This window comes from Heterocephalus glaber, unplaced genomic scaffold (assembly GCF_053883595.1).
Source record: "Heterocephalus glaber isolate CG9 unplaced genomic scaffold, H.glaber_assembly_v1.0 deba00001481, whole genome shotgun sequence".
Classification (NCBI taxonomy): domain Eukaryota; kingdom Metazoa; phylum Chordata; class Mammalia; order Rodentia; family Bathyergidae; genus Heterocephalus; species Heterocephalus glaber.
In genome coordinates, this window is record NW_028258317.1 from 33,329,435 (window position 1) to 33,355,601 (window position 26,167).

General features: G+C 40.3%; 1 protein-coding gene across 10 annotated transcripts in view; it reads left to right on the top strand.

Annotated features, from left to right (window-relative positions):
* The window catches only part of Saxo1 (stabilizer of axonemal microtubules 1), a 144,189-nt gene that overhangs the window by 26,442 nt on the left and 91,580 nt on the right, over positions 1-26,167 (top strand). The window contains exon 2 of one of the 10 annotated variants that reach the window (XM_087183437.1): positions 23,609-23,661. The exons of the other annotated variants lie outside the window; for them this stretch is intronic. The gene's annotated coding sequence lies outside the window, so the exon portion shown is untranslated. The remainder of the gene's footprint in view (positions 1-23,608; positions 23,662-26,167) is intronic. 10 annotated transcript variants of the gene reach the window in all.

Sequence of the window (26,167 nt, forward strand, 5' to 3'; positions counted from 1 at the left end):
TTTCTAAGTCCCACAGTTGCCCAGGCTGGGCTTAAGCTGCCATCCTCCTGTCTCAGCCTCCCAGAGTGCTGGGATTACAGGCATGCAGTACCACACTTGACTAAGTGAATTATTTTAATTTCCTTCTAAGAATGTTCCTTGTTAGTATACAGAAATTTAATTTTTATGTGTTGTTTTTGTACTGTGCAACTTTGTTAAATTCATTTATTAGCTCTAACAGGGTCTTACAAATTTTAGTCTCTCATATATAGGTCATATTTGTGATCAGAGATGATTTTACTTCTCTCTTTTCAGTTGGATGTCCTTTCTTTCTTTTCTTTTTTTAACCTCTCTGACTAGAACTTCCAATGTTGTATTACTAGCAGAGGTGAAAGTGGGCAATCCTGCTCTTGTTCCTGATCTTAGGGGAAAACTTTTCAATCTTTCACTGATGAGTAGGCTTACTGTGAGTTTTTCACATATGATCTTTATTATGTTGTGGAATAGCGCTTCTATTTCTAGTTTATTGATTTTTTAATCAAGAAAGGATGTTAAACTTTATCAAATGCTTTCTCTGTGAGATGCATACTGAAGTATGATGTATGATAAAAACAGTGAATGTTTAAGTTAAAAATTATTACAATAAAAGACACATTGCCATTAATCCCCTCAAAGTACTCCTCCTTGCTTTATACACACTTATCCCATCACTTTCTGAAGCCACTTTGTGAAGCAGCTCTGGAGTCTGTTTTCATCAGTGTCTTCAGTTGTGGCGTCTTGTTTGTCTTGATGTTCAGAATCAATTAAAAACGTTTGTGTTTTGTGGTTGCTTCACTTTGGGGAAGAGCCAGAAGTTGCGTGGTATCAGAATTGGTGCATAGGTGAATGTTTTTATTTGACAGAAATTGCCATAAACATTTGATCAATGCAGTGTAATAGAAAATGCTGGATGTGGTGACATATCCTATAATCCTAGCACTTGGGAGGCTGAGGCAGGAGGGTCACTGTGAGTTCAAGGCCAGCCTGAACTACATAGTGACTTCAAGACCACCTTGAAGGGCCAGAGATGTAGGTCAGTGGTGCCTTGCCTGCCTGGTAAGCACAAGGTCCTGAGTTTGATCCCTGATATGGGGGGTGTGTGCATCAGCTTGAACTACGTAGAAAGACCCTGTATTCAAACAAAACAAAACAAAAAACCCGAAACCAACCAACCAACAAACAAAAAAAACCCCCAAGAAAAATCTGGTTTTTATACCCAGTGGAGTACTGCTTTGCCAGGAAGAATAGGTTTGTCATCTGTAGGAAAATGGATGTACCTGAGACCATAATTTAAGTGAAATAAATCAGACACACAAGCTTAAATATGACATGGTTTTTCTTATATGAAAAACCTAAAATATAAACAAAGAGCAAAATAAAAGATAGCAGGAAATAAGGAGAGAGATCAGTAGGGATGAACCTGTGGCACGCATGCTGCAGTGGGCTGGTTATCATCAAAAGCTCTAAAAGGTTCATGTCACTGAGGCAGATCTTTCGGAAATGGGATCAAGAGATGGAGGGAGGGAGGAGGTAGGGAAAAGGAAGGAAAGAATTAAGATGTGTTATGTACAACTCCCCACAAGGAATATAAGCATCATGTACTACAAACGTATCATAAAAAATTGAAAAGAAAAAATACAATGAATGTTTAATAGTTAAATCTTGGAAACAGCCCAAATGCCCATCAACTGATGAATGGATAAAGAAGATGTGATTTTTAAAAATATAATGGCGTACTACTCTGCCGTAAAGAAGGATGAGCTTCAGACATTGATAACTAAATGGATGCACCTTGAGGCCATACTCTTTTTCTCTCTTTTCTTTTCCTTTTTTTCTGGTATCAGAAATCAAACTCAGGACCTCACATTTGCCAGGCAGGCTCAGTGCCATTGAGCTACATCCCCAGCCTGAGACCATACTCTTACGTGAAGTAAATTGGACACATATTGTAAATACCGCATTGTTTCTCTGGTGTGAGAAACTGAAAGTATAAATAAGGACCCAAATGTATAAAAGATATTGGGAAATGGGAAGAAAAGATTCAAATAAGAAGGGGAACAAGGGACAGGGAGGGGAAGGAAGGAAGGGAACAAAAAAAAAAAATGGAAACAAAGCTTTTGTAAATGGTGGGGAGGGGAATGGGAAGAAAAGAAGCAAGATATATCATCTACAGGTACCAATTCCCTGTGTTGGATGTTATTATGTGTCTCTAAAATGTACCAATAAAGTAAAATATGCAAAAAAAAATACTCCCCCTTGCTCCGACTACACTTGTCCTATTGTTCTGGCAATATGTCTTTTATTAAGAATTTAGACATTCACTGTGTTCTTTGATCACCCTTTTTATAGAAGTCTGATTTATGGGATTTTCTTTAAAATACTTCAGCAAAGAAAAAAGAGGATTAGAGGCAAGTGTAGCAAAATCTGAAAAATAGCAAAGAATGGAAAATCCTTATCTAGGAATTTACTATTTCTACTTTGGGGCATATTTGGAAATTTGCATAATAAAATGTTAGAAAGGGAGAAATTAAAGTTCTCTTTGTTTTTGTCTTCATTTATTATTAAGTTGCTTCATGATTTAAAAATTATTTGGTTAGTCTAACTTACATTTTCCTTTATATTGTGAGCTCTTCAACATCTAACTGTATTATGCTTTTCCTCAGGATAAGAAAGGAATCCATTTCTGTTCTTTGTGCCTAAAAGTTTCACATTGCCTAAAGTGCCCTTAGTTGTAGAATTAGGTTAAGTGCGTTCTTGTGAACTCATGGGTGTTTAGTATGAATACACACTTTCTTTTTGTTTTGTTTTGTGTTTTTCGGGACCAGGGATTGAACTCAGGACCTTGAGCTTTCAAGGCAGGCAGGGTGCCACTGAGCTAAATCCCCGGCCCCGCAATTTCTTTTTTGCGGCACTAGGAATTGAACCCAGGGCCTCAGCCTAAGCAGCCCCTTCAGTACTGAGCTTTGTCTCCAGATTTTTTATTTTGTTTTATTTTTTTGTGACAGGCTCTCACAAGCCACGCAGGCTGCTGTCCTACTTATGAACCTCCTGAGTAACAGGGACTAAAGAGATATACCACAGCACTGGCAGTAGGCAGTGGTTTCTAACCCCGAATTATTTCGGGGAGTTTGGAAGAGAAAAGTGATAGATCTGGTGTTTGAATCATCAGGTCTGGGGCGGGACTTGGTCCGTGGTGACAGAGGCAGCCAGGCTGGGGAGCCGTGAACACAATTGAGGAGGGGAAGCTTCTGTGGACCAGTCACCAGTGGGGAGTGGGACTGGAGGTGACAGCTCCAGCACAGCCCGGACAATACCAGGCTGAATGAGCCAGGACCAGGCGAGCCCCTGATTCCACAGGGAGAGTTTGGCTGATGCCGCCTCCAGCCTGGGGAGGGGGGGCACTGACTGCTAGAAGGGAGGGGACCCTGTGGACTGTAGAAGACACTTGTGTGTCTTCATTAAGTTGGTTACATTTTTAGACAAATTATGCTAAATAATGACAAATTCCTAAGGTGATTATTATTATTATTTTTCTTTTTTTTGTTACTGGGGATTGAACTCGGGTCCTTGCACTTGCGGGGCAGGTGGCGAAACCACTGAGCTAAATCCCCCGCTCAAAGGTTATTTTTTGAAGGGCAGAGGGAGGAGCTTTTTTTCTTAATTGTTTTTGTGTTTATTTAAATTGGCATATGTAGAAACGTGACATTTTATAGTTACTTTCTAAATTTTAATCTTTTTCTTTCCAGTGTTGGAGAATCAACTCAGGGTTTCACACATGCAAGGCGAGTTTTCCACTGCTGAGTTACAACCCCAGCCTAATTCAGTTTTAAACATAACCCACTGTATATACCTTTTTGAATTTTTCTTCTGCTTTGGTTACAGTAGCCTGCTTTATTTTGTGTCAGTGAATTTGAGCAGACTTGATATTTTTGGAATAAAATTCCATGCTTTTGCATTTGTGTTAGTGTCAGACATGATAAAATGAATCAGTTCTACTCATTTTATAGATTTACCTTTCTTCTTAACCTCTAGGAAACCAGCTCTCTGAGTTCTGTGCTGTCCAAGACCTGGGTCTTCCAGCCGAGTGGGGAGTTAGAGTTGTGGCCTTGTCCCCTCCTCAGTTTCCAGAGCTTCTGTTTCTTCACCTGTAAATTGGGGACAGTAATACCTGTGGTGTAGGGCTATCTGGTGGCTTGCATGAGAACTCCCAGCCCAGGGTCTCCATAGGAAGCTCTTAGCGGATCTTGGTTCTCTTGGTCCTTGTTTGTATCTTACTCTGCCCAAAGCTTTGCTCAAAGCAAAGCCTGTTCTTAAAGCTGTCATGAGCTGGTATGGAAGTCGAGCTGCTTTGTATTTTCATAGTAGACTACACCTTGCATTCCTCACATACTATCTTTGATGTGCTTTACTGTGGTGACTACGGAAACGTGTGTGTATGCCCACCACATGGAGAGCACCTGACACCAGGGGTGGAATCTAATTGAGCCCTGCAGTTCCCAGATGGCATTAGCACAGTGCTGCTCTTGAGGCGATGGAGAACAAGCGCTTGACAGTTGTGTGGGGCAATTTTTTCCTCCAGTACTGGGGTGGAACCCAGGGCCTTTGTACTGAGTTAGATCCCAGCCTTTTTTATTTTTCTCTTTTGAAACAGTGTTTTACTAAATTGCCCGGGCTGAACTGGAATTTTTGTTCTTCCTGCCTCAGCCTCCTGAGTACCTGGGATTATAGGCATGTGCCACCATGCCTGGCTGTGTGGGGACATTTTAAAATAAAATTTTCTGAAGTCGTCAGAATAGTCTATACTAATGAGGTGGTTCTGATATAGGGCACCAAGTAATCCAAATAAAGGAAATAATCCAAAGACCTCCAAATAATCTAAATACTGTAAGTGAAATACTATAACTCCCAACCTGCTAGATATCTGAAACACTGAGTTTGTGTTCTCTAAGATCAAAGAATGAATTTTAGGAACAATGGAGGCTAAGAGTAGGAAGAATTTATTGAGAGAAAGGTAGCTTCAGTCTAAGAGATACAGAAGGGGGACCGGAAAGTGGGTTGCCCACCCACTCCACTTTTCAAAGGTGTTTTATTGAGCAAAGCCATGAGTTAAGGTGGGTTCAAGGTGGGACAAAACTATAGTCAACAAATAAGATTACGAGAATTGTCGCTTAGGTAATATTGATCCAATGGGAAATCATGAGTTAGGACAAAACTATGATCAACCAATAAGATTACCACAAGTATAGTCACTTAGGTAATATTGATTACATGGGGATCAAATGGGGAAGCTAGTAACGTGTGGAAGGAACAAGGATTTCCCTGAAAGGAATGGGTTAGGGAGATTTTAGTCCCCACTTAAGGTGCCTGATGCCTAGTGGGTGTAGTAGCTCTTCCTTTTTGAATCCTGACCTTTTATTTAGTAAATGAGCCTCAATTGTCTTCTGTGGTGAGGGCTCAACCCTGCCCAAATGCCCCATAATATTTTCTAACTAACTTAGCTGCCTGCAATTATCCCATCGCTCTCATTCTTCTGCCTTCAGCCTGTTCTCTCTTCAAACCTGGTCACTTGGAAGTCCTCTGCTCTTCACCTGAGTAAGTGTGACCTCCCTGAGGAGGCATCAAGTTTGCAAGGTGGTGGTTGAGGCGGCCTGGATACTTACTTCGTGTGTTAGAGGTTGAATTGTGTGTCTGCCACATCCCACCAAAAAAAAAAAAAAAAGATGCTGAAGTCTTGATTTCCAGTACCTCAAATGTGACCTTATTTAGAAAAGGATATTTACAGAGGTCATTAGGGTGAAATTGGACTCAGAGACAGACTCATACAGAGGAAGGGTGAGGGGAAGGCAGAGAGGAATGCCTACAAGCCAAGGAGTGGCTGAGACTTCCAGGGTCTGGGAGAAGAATGGAACAGATTGTCTCTCAGAAGGAGCTGACACCCTAACTTTGGACTTCTAGCCCTTAGAACTGTGAGACGATAAATTTCTGTTGCTTCAGTCACTCTATTTGTGGTACTTTTAAATGGCAGCCCAGGAAAGTAATACACTATGGAAGCAGGCAGATTTATGTGTCATTTCAGCCTTTGTTTTCTTTACAGAATGGGACGACGTGATGACGCATGCTGTCTCATTGGCCTCTTCTGAGGATTGTGCAGTGTCTGCCCTTTTGGTGTCCCTCTGCTGTCAACATTCCATCGCCTTTCTGCCTTCCTTGATCTTGGACTGCTTCCCAACTGAGCAGTTCCTTGTAGAATTTCTCCAGAACCCTGTTCAGCCAAGTTTTTTTTTTTGTTTGTCAGCTAAGTTTTGATAGCCATCAGATCTATAAACCTTAGTGTAAAGCACATCATACTGTTACAGTGAATGGACCAGTAACAGTCCAGGTTCTTGTGTACGGTGAAAGAACTGGTAAGCATACAACCAGTAGTAAGCAGAAAGCAGCCACGTTTACTGATGGTCTCAGGAAGTTGTGCTCAGGGCCAGTCTGTACCAACAGAGGTTTAACACCCAACAACTTCTCTGCCGGGGAAGCTCTGCATGCCTTCGGTCAGGGGTGGTGGCAGCAACAGAAGGGGCTGGCAACTCAAACTCCCAGAGCTTAAAGGCCAGAAACCTCTGCTGCAGATGCCTCCACTGACTCTCAGTGTGATCACAGGAAGGACCTACAGGGTACTGAGGCATCTCAGGGGCTCTTAGCGCATGTGCTTGGCCCAGAATGCACTGATCTTAAGTATACTTATAAGATGTGCGTATTTATGAGCCCATAACAAGATGGAAGCAGGGTAAAGGTGACCAGAATGTCAGGCTGGAAGATCCAACTCACATGTGCTCTGCCTAGATCATCTGGCATCTCCTAAGCTTTTGTTGTTTTATTTTCTACTTCTCTTAGGACAGTGGAAGCAGGAATAACAATCAGGTGCTACTTAGGATGACTTGGAGGGGAGGGAGTGACTTCTCAGCTCCACTGTTTCTAGCTGTACTGATACCTTTTCCATTGGAATCTAGTTTTAATTAGGTTTTTCTTTGCTGACAGCACACTTAGCAACAAGCAGTCAAATAATCTGTGGAACTATTCCATCCCTGCAGATCCGTGTGTGCTGGTGGGGCTGCCCCATCTGTCAGGCCATCATTTTAACTGGGGGTCTTTGTTATGTAAGGTACCCATCTAGTGTCTGCCGATTTTTTTTTAGATGCTTTCGTTGTGGGTCACTGGCAGTAAGGTGTAGGTTACTTGGCAGAAGGAAAAAAAAGGGTGTGTGATCCTTGTGGTGGATGGCAGGTGGGCAGCGTCTGGAGTCAGGTGTGGGCTCAATCTACGTGGTCTGGTTCGACCAGTTAATCATCCCAGGCATCTGCTTTGTCCTTTGCCAAGCAAAGGTGATGACCCCCCTGCAAGGGGCTGCTTTGAGCTTCAGGTGGGATAACCTGCGTAAGGAGCTCCTTTTTTGTGGGGTGCGTACTGTGTCTCCTCCCCTGCCCTGTTGCGCTGTGTATACAGTGTTGTGGAGCTCACTTTGGACAGATGAAGGGTGCACTGTACCCTCTAATTGCCCTCTGTGGACAGCCACCCACCACCGGCATACTGAGGGACCCTGTTCACTGAAAATTTATTTCAGCATGGTAAAGCGAGTTTGCTATTCTACTTTTTACCTGTTGGGTTATGAGTTATTTTTTTTTTTAAATTTTTAATTTTTTGGTACCAGGGATTGAATTCAGGACCTTGTGCTTGTGAGGCAGGTGGCAGAACCACTGAGCTAAATCCCCAGCCCCATTAGTTATTTTTTAAAAAGCCTAAAAGTACAAAACATTTTAAGAATGAAGTATGAAAAGGCTGTATGTGTGTACATAATGTCTAAAAAAGTACATTTTCTTTACTCATATTCTTTAATTATGTATTGTTATCTCTTTGAATTAAATGTATATTTTTAAAGTATGATAAATCTGCATTAAGAACTACAGCTATTTGAGCATTTGTAGCTCAGATAACACCAATAACCTGAAAATCTCAAAAGCTCCTTATAAACATTTATGCAGATTGTATTATTCTCCATATACAACAGGGCTTTAGGTTGAGCTTAATTAAATTAGTCATTTGGTATCAGGTGAGGAGTCTGGTCTCCAGTTCCACTTAAAAAGCAATAGAGTAGGGGAGGAGAGAGTCATAGAATGCTATGTTTCATCATTTTGTTTGTTTTATAAATTTCTAGGCTCAAAATTGTTCTCAGATGATTCTGTTAGATGGAGACAGGATATTTGCCATTTTCCAGGAAAGTAATAACAGACAAGAGTTTCAGCAAGGCAGGAGTGGTCTCTTCTAATATGACGCATTCTCTAGGTACTTTTTAATGTCCACTGGAAGTCAAACGACCTCATCTCCTTTTAACAATAAAAAGATACACATTTTACAGGGGAAAGTTCACAACACAGAAGTTTCCAGTAGTGCTCGCAACTCCTCTGATTAATATTGTCACAGACTGTGTCCATGTCCACCACGGTTTGAGCTGTCACATCACCTGGAAGCCAGGGAAAGTGACTTCTCATAAAGGAGGTCATATTTTTCTATAGGCATCTAGTTTTAGAGTGAAGTGTTCATGTAAATCACAAATGTGGCCACTAGCACAAATGTACAGATGCAGCAGTATACACACTGTAACAGTTTAAAGCAGCAATGTACTCCCTGTTACATGCACAGCAAGGATGTAGTATATACACTGATCATCCAGAAGGCCCGACTGCTTTATAAACCATGCACTCAGTGTATAAAATGCACAGTGTTGTCATTATTTAGTGTATATGAAAGGACTTAAATGTAGAGTGCTATACAGAGGTATGGGGACATTTTACTAGCCTAACACATGTGTGGTAGACAGTCCTACATGTCTGATAAGGAATGTTTCAGGGTAGAAATTTTAGGGTGTGGAAAGACACAGGTACTGGGTGACTTCTGGTTTAGGATGTGTAGGGAAGTTTGGATCCTTTTTCCTTTCATTGATATTTCTTTTATGCCTAATGTTGTTTCTTTTTACAAAACAGTACACATTTACTACGTTGTTTATCTACAGACATACCATTATTTAAATATACACAAGCACAAAGAAAAAACCCTAATGGGACATTCACCAAAATGTTAATTATAGGATCACTAGACTTAGTTTTCTTTAGATTATCTGGTTTATAATCCAAACACAATGCAGCTGTGTATATTTTAGTTCACTGAGTCTGTCCTCTGACGCTTGTCAGGATCTTGCTTGATGTCCTCTGCTGCAGAATCTCCCTTGTGGAAAATGCCCACTAGAGAGATGGGTTTACCCTGTCTTGCTTTACTTTTATTTTTGGCCAAATCTCATGTCTGCAGATTGCATAACAGTAGCGATTCCATCCGAGAGAGTCAGCGCCCGGACGGGCCTCCTCTCCTTGGCTGGGACAGGCAGATAAACCTTTGGGGTCAAATTCCTGGTCATGGTTATTGGTGAGTGAAGAACAGCTGGAGCGAGCCGGCCAGTCTTCCCGTGGCCCATAGGCGCCCTTGCCTGCACCTGTGGCAGTTCCGAAGTTTCCCTGATGGCCGCCTGGCAGCCCCCGGTCCCCCAAAGATCCATGCATCTACGCAGAAGCACCTGCAGCGGCTGTTCCACACGTGAGCACCTCGGGTCACCTCAGGTCACCTCAGGACTGGTGGCCGTGGCATTGCCCTGTTGCGCACTCCGGCAGCAGTTCCCGAAGTTCCGGCAGGCACACTCCCCCAGTGGAGAGAGGGCTCCAGGGTGACGCCAGGCGCCCACTCGCTGTGCACATGTCCTCGATGTTGCCGCACGTCTGCCTCACCTGTGCCCCAGCCATTCTGCGCTCCTCAATCTTCTCCTTAACCTTGGCCTGCTCGGTGTGCTCTCCCACGCCGTTTGGCTGGAGCAGGTGGTGCCTGCGCAGCTGCCTCAGGCTCCCCCGCCTGTCTGTGTGAACCTCCTTGTGGGGGTTCCTCCCCTCCTCTGTGGCTCCAGGCCCGGGGTGGGGGCAGAGCTGGCTCCCTCGAAGGGCCCATCCATCGTCTCTGTTTTGCACCCTCTGGCCTTAGCAGTGTCGCACTCGTCACTGTCCTGGCAGGCCAGGAACTCCTTCCCTGTACGGCTGCTGGCCCTGCAGGGCTTCGTGGACAGCCTTCGGTGCATGGTGGAGAACCTGCCGTCTCCGGACCACATGGCCCGTGGATGCCTTCAGCTGCTGCTCCAGCCGTCATCACCAGAGCACAGTGCACCTCGCCGCCCTGGGAAGCCCACCCCTGGAAGCCCCAGGAAGTCCCCCGAACCGGCCCCCCAGTGCCAGAACCCCAGCATCCTCATACTCTGGCCATGGTCAGCTGCTCGGGTGGTGCTCTCATCCTGGCTCAGCCCCAGGCTCAGGTGACCCGGCCACAGGGGAGGCAGGGTCTGGGCTCCTCCACCTCAGTGACACCCCAGCCCTGGTTTTCTTCCTCAGCATCCAGTTCCTCAGTTACCTTGGCTGTCTGTCTTCTGGCCCCAGTTCTGCTCCCACGGAACAGTCTCCTTCCTTTCACCGCCACACTTATCTTTGAGGCTGTGATCTATGTGCCTATTCCTCCTCAAAGCCCTCTCCAGGGCTCCATAAGGCCAGGTGCTCAGGGCTTGTGTTTTGTTTCAGTGTCTTCACCTCTAGTGTTTCATAATGGAGCCCTCATAATAACCTTTAAGGCGGCCTCGTGTCTTTCTGTGAAAGGGAGGACTCGATGCTCTTCCTTGTTTGAGATCTTTATCCCTGAGAGGGCTGAGTCCCTTTACTGCTAGGAAGTTGTGAAATCCGTGCCTTCTGGGGCCGCGCTGTGCGTTCCAAACACAGCTCAGAGGCCTGAGCTTCCTGCAGTGAGGATGGCGTCGCCGGGATGAGGGATGCCTTCCGAGGCTCGCAGCTGTGTTTAAAGCTGGGTGCACTCATGAGGGAACCATCTTGGGCAGAGAGGGAAGAGTCTGTGGAAGCCTGGGGCTGAGGGAGCAGAGGGAGCCTTGAGCCCCTCAGCACTGGCCAGCGCGGGGTCATCTGGGCTGGGGGTCCGAGTGTGGGTACAACGGGAGGGGAAGGTGCATTTGCCTTTGCTTGCCTTAGTGTGTTAGTCAGGTAATACTGGTGCATTCCCGTGACAGGCGCTCAACGTGGCAGTCACACAAATCAAAGGCTCCGTGCAGTGAGAGGGGGCTGACATCGCGTCTCTCTGCAAGTCTGCTGCTGGCAGCCTTCTTTTTTTTAAAATTTTTTTTGTATTAAATTCTTTTCTTGGTACATTGTAGGTATACAACACGATTACATTTCTCATTGGGAATTGTACCTTTATATAATGCATCTTGGTTCTTATTTTTTCCCCATTCCTAGCCCTCCCTTCACCCCTCCACCCTTCCCTATTTACAAAGACTTTATTTCCATTTTCTCCATTTCTCATCATTTTTCCTTTCCCTTCTTCCTTTCCCCTGCCCCTCCCACTACTCCTACCCCTTTGGACCTTTTCTTCCTATTTTGCATTATTGATTATTCATTCTAATCATTGGTACATTTTAGGTATACAATATAATGACATTCATCATTGGAAATCTGCACCTTTACATAGTCTCTCTTGGTTCTTATTTTTCACCCTTGCCCAGCCCTCCCTTCAACCCCTCCATTCCTCCCTATTTACAAAGATTTTGTTCCTATTTTTCCATTTTCTCATATTAATCCCATTCCCTTCTATCCTTTCCCCTAGCCTTCCCACTTATTTTTGTGCACCCATGTTCACAGCAGCACAGTTTGTAATAGCTAAAACTTGGAAACAGCCCAAATACCCATCAACTGGAGACTGGATAAAGAAAATGTGTTTTTTTAATAAAATGGAGTACTACTCAGCCATAAAAAATGAGAAATTAGAGACATGTATAGCTAAGTGGATGCACATTGAGGGAATACTCTTAAGTGAAATAAATAGGACACACATGTATAAATACCGAATAGTTTCTCTGGTGTGAGAAACTGAAAGTGTAAATAAGGACTAAATGTATAATAGGTAATGTGAAATGGCAGCCTTCTTTCAAGGAGCCAGGAAGGAGGAAGAGACCTCGGCTGTCCCTGAGCCAGGTCACGGTCTGAGCTCACTTGGTTCCATGCTGAGGACTCCTCCAGAATGAAGAATTCAGACCCTGTCTCCATGGCCTCTGGGTTAATGACCTGCGTGGGCCGAGCCTGACAGTTACCGGTGGCCTTTTGTTTGACAAACATTAATAGAGTGCTTATTAATAGGGCTAGAAAGTTGATTGAAAGCAGGAATCACTTGAATTGTTCCATTTTGAAATTATAATTTCTCCATCCAGGCCCCTGTGTCACACACAAAGCCTCTGTGCGAGTCAGACACAGGCACCCTTTCTTCAAGGCATTTCACTGCTGCCAGTCAAAACTGTCCTGCTGATTTTACTAGAACAGCACCCTTCACTGCTATCACCGGCAAATTTGTCAAATATGCCAAGTGACAATATCTCTGATGTGAACAGATGCCTCTTAGATATCCACTCTTCTGTAGTACCCAACCTGCATGACTGTATGTGGCAGCCTTTCCCCTCTTGCTTCCTACTATTGACTTTTCTGAAATTCTGTAGATATTCTCAGGTAAAAATCTTTCCATTCTTTTTAAACAAGGTGAGGTATTCTTTGGAGAATATATTTGTGGTGTTAGGTCATAGGAAAAAATATCATTTCTTTTTTTTAAAAGCAAAATATCGGTACATTTCAGATATACATAATGATAACATCCAATAAAGGGAATTTGTAGCTGTACATGATATATCTCTTTTTTTTTTTGGTACTGGGGATTGAACTCAGGTTCTTGCACTTGCACAGCAGGCAGTGAAACCATCGAGCTAAATCCCTGGCCCTACATGATATAGCTTGCTTCTTCTTTTTTTCTCATTCTCCCTTTCGACCCCTCTTCCTCTCCTTGTTACAAAAGCTTTGTTTCCATTTTTTCCTTCTATTCTCTTTTTTTCCTTGTTCTTTCTTGCCTTTCTCCCTCCTCACCCCATATTCCCTTTCTCATTTGAACATTTTCTTCCCATTTCCAAGTATCTATTATACATTTTGCTTCTTATTTCCACCTTTGGTTTCTCACACCAGAGAAACAATGTGGGACTTTAAAAAAATTTTATTTTATTGGTACATTTTAGGTATACAATATAATGACATTCATCATTGGAAATTTGCACCTTTACATAATCTCTCTTGGTTCTTATTTTTCCCCCTTCCCCTGCCCTCCCTTCAACCCCTCCATCCCTCCCTATTTACAAAGACATTGTTTCCATTTTTTCATTTTCTCATATGAATTCCATTCCCGTCTTTCCTTTGCCCTACCCCTCCCACTTCCTTCCCCTTTGCCCCTTGTCTTACTATTTCACATTATCTATTATACCTTTTAGTCCTTATTTACACTTTCAGTTTCTCAAACTAGAGTAACCATTCAGTATTTACACATGTGTGTCCTATTTATTTCACTTAAGAGTATTGCTTCAATGTGCATTCATTTAGCTATAAATGTCTCTAATTTATCATTTTTATGGCTGAGTAGTACTCCATTTTATAAAAAAACTCACATTTTCTTTATCCAGTCTCCAGTTGATGGGTATTTGGGCTGTTTCCAAGTTTTAGCTATTACAAACTGTGCTGCTATGAACATGGGTGCACATATATCACTGTGGTATGATTCTTTTAATTCTTTTTGGTACTGGATTTCGAACTCAGGACCTCGTGCTTGAGAGGCAGGCACCAGATACTTTTAATTCTTTAGGGAAGATACCCAGCAGGGGAATAGCTGGGTCAAATGGGACTACCAGTCCTAGTTCTTTGAGGTATCTCCATACTGATTTCCACAGTGGTTGCACCAGTCTACACTCCCACCAGCAGTGGAGCCGGGTTCCTCTTTCCCCACAGCCCTGCCAGCATTTGTTATTGGTTGATTTCATGATAGCAGCCATCCTTTGTGGAGTGAGGTAGAATCTCAGTGTTGTTTTCATCTGCGTCTCTCAAATGACCAGTGATGTTGAACATTTTTTCATATGTTTATTTGCCATTTCTACTTCTTTGAGAAATGTCTATTCATTTCAGCTGCCCATTTTTGGATTGAGTCTTCAAATTTGGAAGGTCTGATTATTTTTTTAAGTTCTTTATAGATTCGAGATAGTAGACCTTTATCTGAGGAATAGCAGGTGAAGATTTTTTCCCACATTGTGGGTTGTCTCTTCACTCTGCTGGTGGTTTCTCTAGCTGTGCAGAAGCTTTTTAATAAGAAGAGATCCCACTTGTTGATTGTGCTAGTTCACGGGCAACTGAGGTTTTGTTCATAAAATCTTTTCCTACACCAGTGTTTTCAAGAGTTCTACCTAACCTCTGTTCCAGCCGGTTCAGGGTTTCTGTTTTAATATTTAGATCTTTAATCCATTTCGATTTTAGTTTAGCGCATGGTGAGAGGTATAAGTCTAGTTTTAATCTTTGGCAAGTTGAAACCCAATTTTTCCAGCACCATTTATTAAAGAGGCTAAAGGGTATTTGGCTCCTTAGTCAAAGATGAGGCGGGTGAGTGTGTCTGGAGTTGTTTCTGCATCTTCTAATCTGTTCCACTGGTCCCCAGGTCTGTTTCTTTGCCAGTACCATGCTGTTTTTTTATCATAGTACCTTTGTAGTATAGTTTCAAATTGGGGGTTGTGATACCTGCTGCCATGTCTCTGTTGCCTAGAATTGGTTTTGGTATTCTGGGTCTCTTCTTGTTCCAAATGAATTTTTGGATTATTTTCTCAAGGTCTGTGAAGTATGCTGCTGGGATTTCAACTGGGATTGCATTGAATCTATATAGCAGTTTTGGAAGAATGGCCATTTTCACTATGTTGATCCTTCCTACCCAGGAGCAGGAGATGCCTTTCCATTTTCTGATATCATCTTCAATCTGTCTTTTCAGAGTGCTGTAGTTTTCAGAGAAGAGGTCTTTGATTTCTTTTGTTAGGATGATTCCTAGGTATTTCAGTTTTTTGGATGCTATTGTGAAAGGAATTGTTTGCCGTATTTCTGTCTCGGTGAGTCTATTGTTTGTGTAGAGGAAAGCTATTGATTTTTGTGTGTTGACCTTGTAACCAGCTACTCTACTGAATTTGGTTATTAAGTCTAGAAGACTTTTGGTGGAGTTCTTGGGGTCTTCTATATAGAGTGTCATGTCATATACAAATAATGACAATTTGGCTTTTCCATTTTTTGTCTCTATTCCTTTTATTTCTTTCTCTTGTCTAATTGCTATGGCTAATGTTTCCAAAACTACATTGAACAGGAGTGGTGATAGTGGACATCCTTGTCTTGTTCCTGATTTTAGTGCAAAGGATTTCAGTTTTTGAGCATTTAGTATGATATTAGCTGTTGGTTTTTCATAGATGGCTTTTATCAGATTAAGGTAGAGACCATCTATTCCAATTTTTTGTAGGGTTTTTTTTTAATCATAAATATGTGTTGGATTTTGTCAAATGATTTTTCTGCATCTATTGAGATAATTATATGTTTTTTGTCCTTGGCTCTATTGATATATTATATTACATTGATTGATTTGCTTATGTTGAACCATCCCTGCATCCCTGGGATGAACCCCACTTGATCAGGGTGTATGATCTTCTTGATGATCTTCTGCATTCTACTTGGCAGTATCTTATGAAGAATTTTTGCATCTACATTCATTAGTGAGATTGGCCTATAGTTCTCTTTTTCGGTTGGGTCTTTCTCTGCTTTGGGAATCAAGGTGATGCTTGCTTCCAGGAATGAATTCAGGAGTATTGCTTCCCTTTCAATTTCATTGAAAAGCTTAAACAGTAGTGGCAGTAGTTCCTCTCTAAAAGTCTTGTAGAATTCAGCAGTGAAGCCATCAGGACCTGGGCTTTTCTTAGTTGGTAAGTTTTTAATTATATTTTCAATTTCATTGATTGATACTGGGTTGTTTAGAATTTTTAGGTCTTCTTTGTTCAACTTTGGTAATTCATACATATCTAGGGATCTGTCCATTTCTTCTGTGTTTTCCCTCTTATTGGCATATAGGTTCTCAAAGTAGGTATTGATGATGCTCTGGATTTCTGCTGGGTCTGTTGTAATTTCACCCTTTTCATTCCTAATTGCATGGGTTTGGCCCTTTTCTTTCCTTTTTCTAATAAGCTTGGCTAAGGGTTTGTCAATTTGTTTATTCTTTCGAAGAACCAACTCTTGGCTTCATTGATTTTTTTGTATCATTCTTTTAGTCTCCATTGCATTGATTTCCCCTCTGATCTTTATAATTTCCTCCCTTGTCTGAGCTTTGGGTTTGTCCTGCTCTTTTTCTAGAAGTTTGAGGTTCAGCATCAGTTGTTTAATTGGGCTCATTCTGTTTTCCTAATATGAGTATTCACTGCTATGAATTTCCCTCATAAGACTGCTTTCATTGTGTCTCATAGATCCCAATATGTTGTACTGTCATTGTCATTTAATTGAAGGAACTGTCTGATTTCTTCTTTAATTTCCTCTGTGACCCATTGGTTATTCAGAAGTGTGTTGTTCAGTTTCTATGTGTTTGTGAAATTATTGTGGTTTCTTTTGCTATTGATCTCCAATTTCATCTCACTATGGTCTGATAATGCACAGGGCATAACTTTACTTCCTTTGCACTTACTTAAATATGTTCTATGTGTGAGTATGTGCTCTATTTTTGAGAATGACCCATGTGCAGCTGAAAAGAATGTGTATTCTGATTTTGTGGGGTGGAACACTCTGTAAACATCTGTTAAGTTCATTTGTTCAAGAGTTTGATTGAGCTGTAGTGTTTTGTTGCTTATTTTTTGTCCAATTGATCTATTTGTGATAGTGGGGTATTGAAGTCCCCCACTACTATTGTATTAGTGCTTATATGATTTTTCATGTCCATTAGTATTTGTTTTATATAGTTGGGGACATTAGTGTTTGGTGCATAGATATTTATGGTTGTCATCTCTTCCTCTTGGATTGTTCCCTTTACCAGGATGTAGTGTCCTTCTTTGTGTCTCTTAATCAGTGTTGGTTTGAAATCCACTTGATCTGCAAAAAGTATAGCTACTCCTGCTTTTTTTCAGGTTCCCGTTGCATGGAGTATTGTTTTCCACCCTTTACCTTTCATTCTATGAGTTTCTTTTTGAATTAAGTGTGTTCCTTGTATGCAGCATATTGTTGGATCTTGCTTCTCGACCATTCTGCCAGTCTATTTCTTTTGATTGGTGAATTGAGACCATTATCATTGATGGTTATAACTGATATGTATTGACTTATCATTTTCATGACTTTTTTTTTTTCTTGGATTCTCCCCCTTTGCATTTAATTTCTTTTCATGCCCAATGGATTCATTCTGCTGTGCTTCTTGGGGTTTTGATCCTCATTGTCTTTTCCTAGGATATTGTGTAAAATCTTTTGGAGTGCTGCTTTGGTATTCATGAAGTTCCTAAGGTGCTCTTTATCATGAAAGTATCTTATTTCTCCATCCATTTTGAAAGATAGTTTTGCAGGGTACATCAATCTGGGTTGGAGGCTGTTTTCCTTTAGGGCTTGGAATATGTCTCTCCAAGCTCTTCTTGCCTTGATGGTTTGTGTTGAGAAGTCTGCTGTGATTCTGATGGGCTTTCCTTTGTATGTGATTTGTTTCTTTTCTTTAAATGCTTGTAGAGCTTTGTTCTTCTGTTGTGTTTCTGGAATCTTAGCAATTATATGCCTATGTGTAGATTTTTTTTTTGATCAAGGCTAGTTGAAGACCTATATGCCTCACTTATCTGTATGTGAAGTTGTTTTCCCCTGCTTGGGAAGTTTTCTGCTATCACTTCTGTTAATATTTTTTTTTTTTTTGGTACTGGGCATCAAACTCAGATACTTGCACTTGTGAGGCAGGCACTGGAACCGCTTAGCTAAATCCCCAGCCCCATTCTGTTAACATTTTTTTTTTTTATGTCATCTGTACTCCTGTTACTTCATTGACTCTGATCAGTCTTATGTTATTCTTCTTTGCATCATCTAGCAGCTGCTGGATTGATTTCTCAGGGTCCCTTACAATTTTAAAGCAATTTTTTTTTTCCTGTTCACTAATTGCAATCTTATCTTCTGTATCTGAGATTCTGTCCTCACACTGGCTCATTCTGCCATGTAGACTTTCAATGGAGTTTTTGATCTCCTGGAAATCTGTTTGCATCTGTTTTATGGATTCCATTTGTTTCCTGTGTTGCAATTCCATCATGTTCCTCAGCTCCTCTCTAGATTTATTCATTATGTCTTGCACTATGGGCCCAATCTCTGCTGTTATCTGAGAAATTATTTCTGATTTTATTTTTTCCAGAACCTCTTTTGTTACCAGTTCAGGGAGTCCAGGTGGTTGAGTACCAGAGTGTTCCATCTCGTTTCCCTTTGGGGTTGCTGTAGGTGACCTGGAAGTCTGCTTTTGTGACTTGTTTACGTTTCTTCTCATTTCGACAGGGTGTGTGTGTGTGTGAGCTGCTGGCGCCTGCACGGCTCACCTCCTCTGCACTGGGAGCTGTGGTACGGTGACCTGGAAGCCTCCTCTGTGCTGGGAGTGGTGGTACAGTGGCCAACAATGTAGTATTTATTTATTTATTTATTTATTTATTTATTTATACAATGTGGTATTTAAACATGTGTGTCTGATTTATTTCACTTAAGAGTATTTTCTCAAGGTGCATCCATTTAGCTAGAAATGTCTCAAGCTTATCCTTTATGGCAGAGTATTACTCCACTGTATAAAAAACCCCACATCTTCTTTATGTATTCATTGGTTGGTGGGCATTTGTGGTGTTTCCAAGATTTAGCTATTACAAACTGTGCTGCTATAAACATGGATGTGCATATATTGCTGTGGTTTGATGCTTTTAATTCTTTTGTGAAAATACCAAGAAGGGGAATAGCTGGGGAAAATGGAATGTCTAGTTTTAGTTTTGTGAGGTATCACCACACTGATTTCCACAGTAGTCACACCAGTCTGCACTCCCACCAACAGTGGAGAAGGGTTCCTTTTTCCCCACAGCCCTGCCAGCATTTGTTATTGGCTGATTTTTTGATAATAGACATTCTTTCTGGAGTGAGATGGAAACTTAGTGTTGTTTTAATTTGCATCTCTTGAATGACCAGTGATATTGAACATTTTTCATATATTTATTTGCTATTTTTACTTCATCTGAGAAGTGTCTATTCATTTCTGATGCCTGTTTTTCATTGGGTCTTTAAGTTTGGGGGGAGCTGATTTTTTGGAGTTCTTTATATATTCTAGATATTAGTTCTTTGTCTGAAGAATAGCTGGCAAAATTTTTTTTCTCACACTGTGGGTTGATGCGTCACACTATTGGTGGTTTCTTTTGCTTTGCAGAAGCTTTTTAATAAGATGAGATCCCACTTGTTGATTTTTTGTAATCTTTCCTGTGCGATTGGGGTTTTGTTCATAAAGTCTTTGCTTACACCACTGTCTTCAAATGTTCTGTCTATTCTACCTTCCAGCAGATTTAAAGTTTCTGTTTTAATATTTAGATCTTTGATCCATTTTGATTTTAGTTTAGTGCATGGTGAGAGATATGGGTCTAGTTTTAATCTTTGGCATATGGAAAGTCAGTTTCCCCAGCATCATTTATTAAAGAGGCTATCTTTCTTCCAGTGGAGGTGTTTGGGTCCTTTGTTAAAGATAAGGTGGCTGAGTGTGTTTGGAGTTGTTTCTGCATCTCCTAATCTGTTCCATTGATCCTTGTGTCTGTTTCTTTGCCAGCACCATGCTGTTTTTATCACAGTAGCTTTGTAGTAGAATTTCAAGTCGGGGATTGTGATGCCCCCTGCCTTGCCTTTGTTGCCCAGAATTGCTTTTGCTATTCTAGGTCTCTTCTGGTTCCAAATGAATTTTAGGATAGTTTTCTCTAATTCTGTGAGATATGCTATTGGAATTTTGATTGGGATTGCATTAAATCTGTATAACAATTTTGGAAATATGGCCATTTTCACTATGTTGGTTCTTCCTACCAAACAGCAGGGGATATCTTTCCATTTCATGATATCCTGTTTTATCTCCTTTTTAAGAGTACTGTAGTTTTCAATGTAAAGGTCTTTTACTTCCTTTGTTAGATAGATTCCTAGGTATTTCATTGCTTTGGATGCTATTGTGAAAGGTGTTGTTTCTCTAATTTTTCTCTCAGTAAATTTGTTATTTATGTAAAGGAATGCTGTTGCTTTTTGAGTGTTGACTTTGTATCCAGCTACGCTACTGAATTTGGTCATCAAATCTAGAAGTCTTTTGGTGGAGTTTTGTGGGTCTTCTATGTAAAGTATGTCATTCATAAATAATGATAATTTAACTTCTTCCTTTACTATCCTTACTCCTTTTCTTTCTTTCTCTTATCTAATTGCTCTGGCTAATGTTTCCAGAACTATGTTAATAAGAGTGTTGACAGTGGACATCCTTGTCTTGTTCTGATTTTAGAGTGAAAGCTTTCAGTTTTTGTCCATTTAGTATGATGTTTGCTGCTGGTTTGTCATAGATGTCTTTTATCAGATTAAGATAAAGCCCGTCTATTCCAATTTTCTATAGGTTTTTTTCATGAATGGATGTTGGACTTTTCCATCACTTTTTCTACATCTATTGAGATGATCATTTGGTTTTTATCCTTGGCTCTGTTAATATGGTGTATTACATTTACTGACTTGTGTATGTTGAACCATCCCTGCATCGCTGGGATGAATCCTACTTGATCATGGTATAAAATCTTATTGATGATTTGCTGCGTTTTGCTTGCCAGTATCTTATTGAGGTTTTTTGCATCTATGTTCATTAGGGAGATTGGGTTGTAGTTCTCTTTTTTGGTTGGAACCTTCTCTGGTTTTGTTATCAGGGTAATGCTTGCTTCCAGGAATAAATTTAGGAATATTTCTTCCCTTTCAATTTTAATAAAGATTTTTGAGAAGCAGCAGCATTAGGTCTTCTCTAAATTTCTTGTAGAATTTAGCAGTGAATTCACCTGGGCATGGGTTTTTCTTTGTTGGTATTTTTTAATTACGTCTTCAATTTCATTGATTGCTATTCATTTATTTAGAATTTCTATATGTTCTTGATTCATAAATTTTTAGAAATCTGTCCATTTTTCCATCTTATTAGAATGTATTTTCTTGAAGTAGGTATTAATGATCTTCTGGATTTCTGCAGGATCTGTTGTGATTTTACCCTTTTCATTCCTTTCTTTTTGGTACCAGGGATTGAACTCTAGACCTTGCACTTGTGAGGCAGGCATGGTGCCACATAGCTAAATCCCCAGCCCTGACCATTTTCATTCCTAATTGAATGGATTTGAGTCTTGCCTTTTTCTGATAAGGTTGGCTAAGGGTTTGTCAATTTTATTTAATCTTTCAAAGAACTAACTCTTTGATTCTTTGATTTTTTTGTATTGTTTTCTTAGTGGCTACTGCATTCATCTCTGTTCTGATCTTTATGATTTCCTCCCTCATACAAGCTTTGGATTTGACTTGCTCTTCTTTCTCTGGAAGCTTGAGGTTCAACATTAGATTGTTCATTTGAGCTTGCTCTGTTTTTCTGACGTGGGAATTTAGCAGTATAAATTTCTCATGTAGGACTGCTTTTTTTGTGTTATATTGGCATTATTATTTAATTATAGAAACTGTCTAATTTCTTAATTTCATAGTGACCCATTGGTTCTTCAAGAGGGTGTTATTTAATTTTCATGTGTTTATGATGTTCCTGTGGTTTCTTTTGCCATTGATTTCCAATTTCATTGCAATATGGTCTGATAATATGCATGGTATAATTTCAGTTCTTTTGCATTTACTTAATAACGTTCTGTGAGCTAACATGTGGCCTATTTTTGAGAGCCTCCCATGTACAGCTGAGAAGAATGTGTATTCTGATATTGTGGGGTGGAACACTGTAGATGTCTATGTCCATTTGTTCAAAAGTTTGATTTAGTTCTGATATTTCTTTATGGATGTTTTGTCTAGTTGATTTATTTGTGACAGTGGGATGTTGAAGTTTCCCATTATAATTGTATTAGTGCTTATTTGATTTTTCATTTCTATTAATATTTGTTTTATATAGTTAAGTGTGCTGGTATTTAGTGTTTAGTATATATATTTATATAAATATGATTGTTCTCTCTTTCTCTTGGATTGTTTCCTTTACAAAGATGTAGTGACCTACCTTGTCTCTCCTAATCAGCCTTGGCTTGAAATCCACTTTGTCTGCAAATAGAATAGCTACCCTTGCTTTTTTCCAGGTTCCTGTCACATAGAGTATTGTTTTTCTTTTTTTTTTTTTTGGTACCGGGGATCGAACTCAGGACCTTGTGCTTGTGAGACAGGTGCCAGAACCACTGAGCTAAATCCCCGGCCCAGAGTATTGTTTTTCATCCTTTGACTTTCAGTCTGTGAATTTATTTTTGAATTAAATGTGTTTTTGTATGCAGTATATTGTTGGATTTTGCTTCTTGATCCATTCTGGCAGTATGTTTTTCTTTTGATTGATGAATTGATACCATTTACATTGATGGTTATAACTGATATGTATTGACTTATCCTTGTCATGTTATTTTCCTTTTGTTGTTTCCCTTTCTTTACCCTCTGTTTAATTGCTTGCCTTGTGTGGCAGATTCATTCTGTTATGGTTCATGGAGTTGTAGTCCTCATTATCTCTTTCTAGAATGTCCTTTGTAATATTTTGAAATGCTGGTTTGGTGGTCACAGATCTCATCAGGTGGTCTTTTCATGGAAGTATCTTATTTCTCCATCAATTTTGAAAGATAGTTTTGTGGGGTATATCAACCTGGGTTGGAGGTTGTTTTCTTTATGTACTTGAAATACTTCACTCCAAGCTCTCTTTGACTTGAGGGCTTGTGTTGAAAAGTCTGCTGTGATTCAGATGGGTTTTTCTTTGTAGATGATTTGTTTCCTTTCTGTAACAGCTTTTTAATATTCTCTTCTTGTGTTGATTTTCTGGAATCTTGACTATTATGTGTCTTGGTGTAGATATTTTTGATCATGGGTAATTAGAGTTCAATATCCCTCACTTGGCTATATGTTAAATTCCTTTTCCCTGCTTAGGAAGTTTTCTGTCATTACTTCTGTTAACAGTTTTTTTTAATGGTGTTTGCACTGTCTCCTGCTTTTTCATTGACTCTGAACAATCATATATTATACTTCTTTTCATCATCTGGCAGCTGTTGGATTCATTTTTTGTGGTCCTTTGCTATTTTAAAGAAATCTTTCTTTTCATGATCATTAACCACAATCCTGTATTCTATATCTGATATTCTGTCCTCACATTAGTTCATTCTGCTGTATATACTTTCAATGGAATTTTTAATCTCCTGGGTATCTGTTGAATCTGTTTCATGTATTCCATGTCTTTCCTATGTTAGGTGTTCATGGATTCCATCATTTTCCTAAGCACCTCTATTTTAAAAAAAAATTTGTATTTGCTGTACAGTCACTAACCAAACCTTTCATTATGGTCACCATCTATAGTTATCTGAGAAACTATTTCTGCTTTGATTTTTTTCTAGAGCCTCATTCATCTGCTTTGTTCCTTCTGCTGTTACCACTTCAGAGAGACCAGGTGGGTGTGTTTTGAATTATTCCACTTCATTGCCCTTGGGTTTGCCTTTGGTGAGCAGGAAGTTGAATCTTGCTTAAGTGTCTTCTCATTTTGTATTTTTTAAAAGGTTTAATTCCTGGCTTGATAGTTGTGAATTCCTTATGGCAAATAGCTTTACTGCTGATATTTAGAACCCTTAGGACTTCTTTGCTTTTTGGTACCGGGGGTTGAACTCTGGACCTTGTGCTTGTGAGACAGGCACTGGAACCACTGAGCTAAATCCCCAGCCCTAGAACCCTTAGGAAATGAGTATTTCTCAAAGATGTCTTCCAGGTGTAGCTGGCTTCTGGGTTTTGAGTCTATAGCAGGATCATACCTCTTCAATTTACTGAGGAGTGTTTTCTGCCTATTTGGACTAGCCCCTGCTTCTTTGGCATTGGGCTATGGTATTTTTTATTTGTTTATTTTATTTGTTTATTTTTATTTTTGGGTACCGGGGGTCGAACTTGGGACCTTGCGCTTGCAAGGCAGGCAGTGGCACCACTGAGCTAAATCCCCGGGCCTATAATATTTTTTATGATGAAGGCAATCTCAGTCTTGGCATACCAAGAAGAACAACTAATTAGAACAACTATGTCACCTTAGCTAAAGCAGTACAATCAGCAACAATGATAGCATCAAATACAGCCCAGAAAATGACAAACTATTGATTTGCTACCTTTAAACACATGAGCTAAATCTGTGGTTATGTAACAAAATCTAAAGCAAACTAGACAATTGTATGTAGTAAATAAATCCTCAGTATGCTGATTTTTACCCTTGGGGGAGAAAATATAAAAAATTTATGGGGAAAAAATAGAGAAATAGAAGAAGAGGAAGAGATTAGAAGCCAGGCTAGAAAACAAAAGACGATTACCCAAACTTTGGGAAACTGGTGAAGAAGACAGGAGGGAAAGAGAGAAGGAAAAAATAAAATCAAGAACAGAACAGAAAAGAACAATTACAAAAAGTAGAAACAATATTCACACTCATATAAAAAGAACAAACAAGAAAAAGCAAAACAAAACAAAAACAAAAGAAAAAAAAAGAAAATAAGAGAAAAAATCTACTTTGAGGCATGTCTCTGCTGTCTCTGGTGGACAAAGTGGGCAGAGTCCACATCCATGTTGATTAATCCCAACAAGCCAGCTGTAGATTTACGGTGGGGTAGTGGAAAATCCCCACAACCCTCCATCTTAAGTTCTGAAGCTCAGGCTGGTTTCTGGCTCTGAGGCTGGAACCCATTTTGTTCAGCCTCCAAAACTCCATGTACCTCCTGCTGGCTTGAACTTGGCTCCTTGATCTCCTGACAACTTGAATTTAAGTTGACTTCACCTTGATGGAGCCAACTTGCAGCTGCTCTGATTTCCAATCTCAGTTGGTCTCTCTTCAAGATGGCTATTGGCCAATCACCCTCTCTTGGGGGCCATCTGAACCCAAATAACCCACCAGCCACTCCAGTCGGCTTCATCTACTGTTCTGGTCCACTGATGCCTTTTTCTGCATAGGCCTCTGGGGTTGCCAGTTGCCACTGTGCCTCTGTAGGTTCAAGTTGCCCCTCCCACACAGTGAGTCAGGGCTCAGGGAGAAAGTGGTGCTTGCTGCCTCCTTCTTTGTTGAAGTTTCTCTCTTCGCTCTCCCTGTTGGCTTCACTTCTTGCTTCAGATCCTTGCTAGGTCTTGGTGACCCACTTCCCTCCTTCTTCTCCCCTCACATTACTATATTCCAGCATCTGGACACCAAATCTCAGAGAGGCTGTTTCCCTGCTGTTCACCACTCTGTCGTCTTTCTGAATGTCAAAAATTTCATTTTCACAGAGTTAAGTTTCTATACCATTTTGAGGCAGAGATGATTCATCGTCCATCTTCAGTCTAGTTTGTTTTCAGATTATATCCATCTTCTTCCATTGTTGGTTTCTGTTCTTTGATCATTTGCTACATTTTTAAAAGATGGATTTACCCTGTTATAATGGTTCTTTTTTTATTAAAAAACATATACTCAAATTGGACCTTAATAGAATATCCTCAAAGTGATAAATTCCTAACCAGGGGATAAAAGTTATTGTTATTATTAGGAAAAATATTTTGTTTGCATATATTTGAAATATTCTTTGTTAAACAGACAAATGAATGGATATATTGTGCAGGACATTTAATCTTGGTTTTGGTTTTTTTTTTTTTTTGGTACCAGGGATCGAACTTGGGACCTTGTGCTTTCAAGGTAGGCGCCGGAACCGCTAAGCTAAATCCCTGCCCAAGAACATTTAATCTTAACTGTATACCAATTCCTTTTTTTAAAAAAATACTCTATGATTGCATGTTGTCATAGAAGGACCTAGATGTAGAAAAACCCATAACTATTTTCTTAAGTTAAGGATCTATGCTAAAAATGAAAGAGCAATCCTGTGTGAAGAGAGGATAGTACAGTATGTTTAAAAAAATTCCAGGACTGGTCTAATTGCACTTTGATTGCTCTCTCTAGGGAGTAA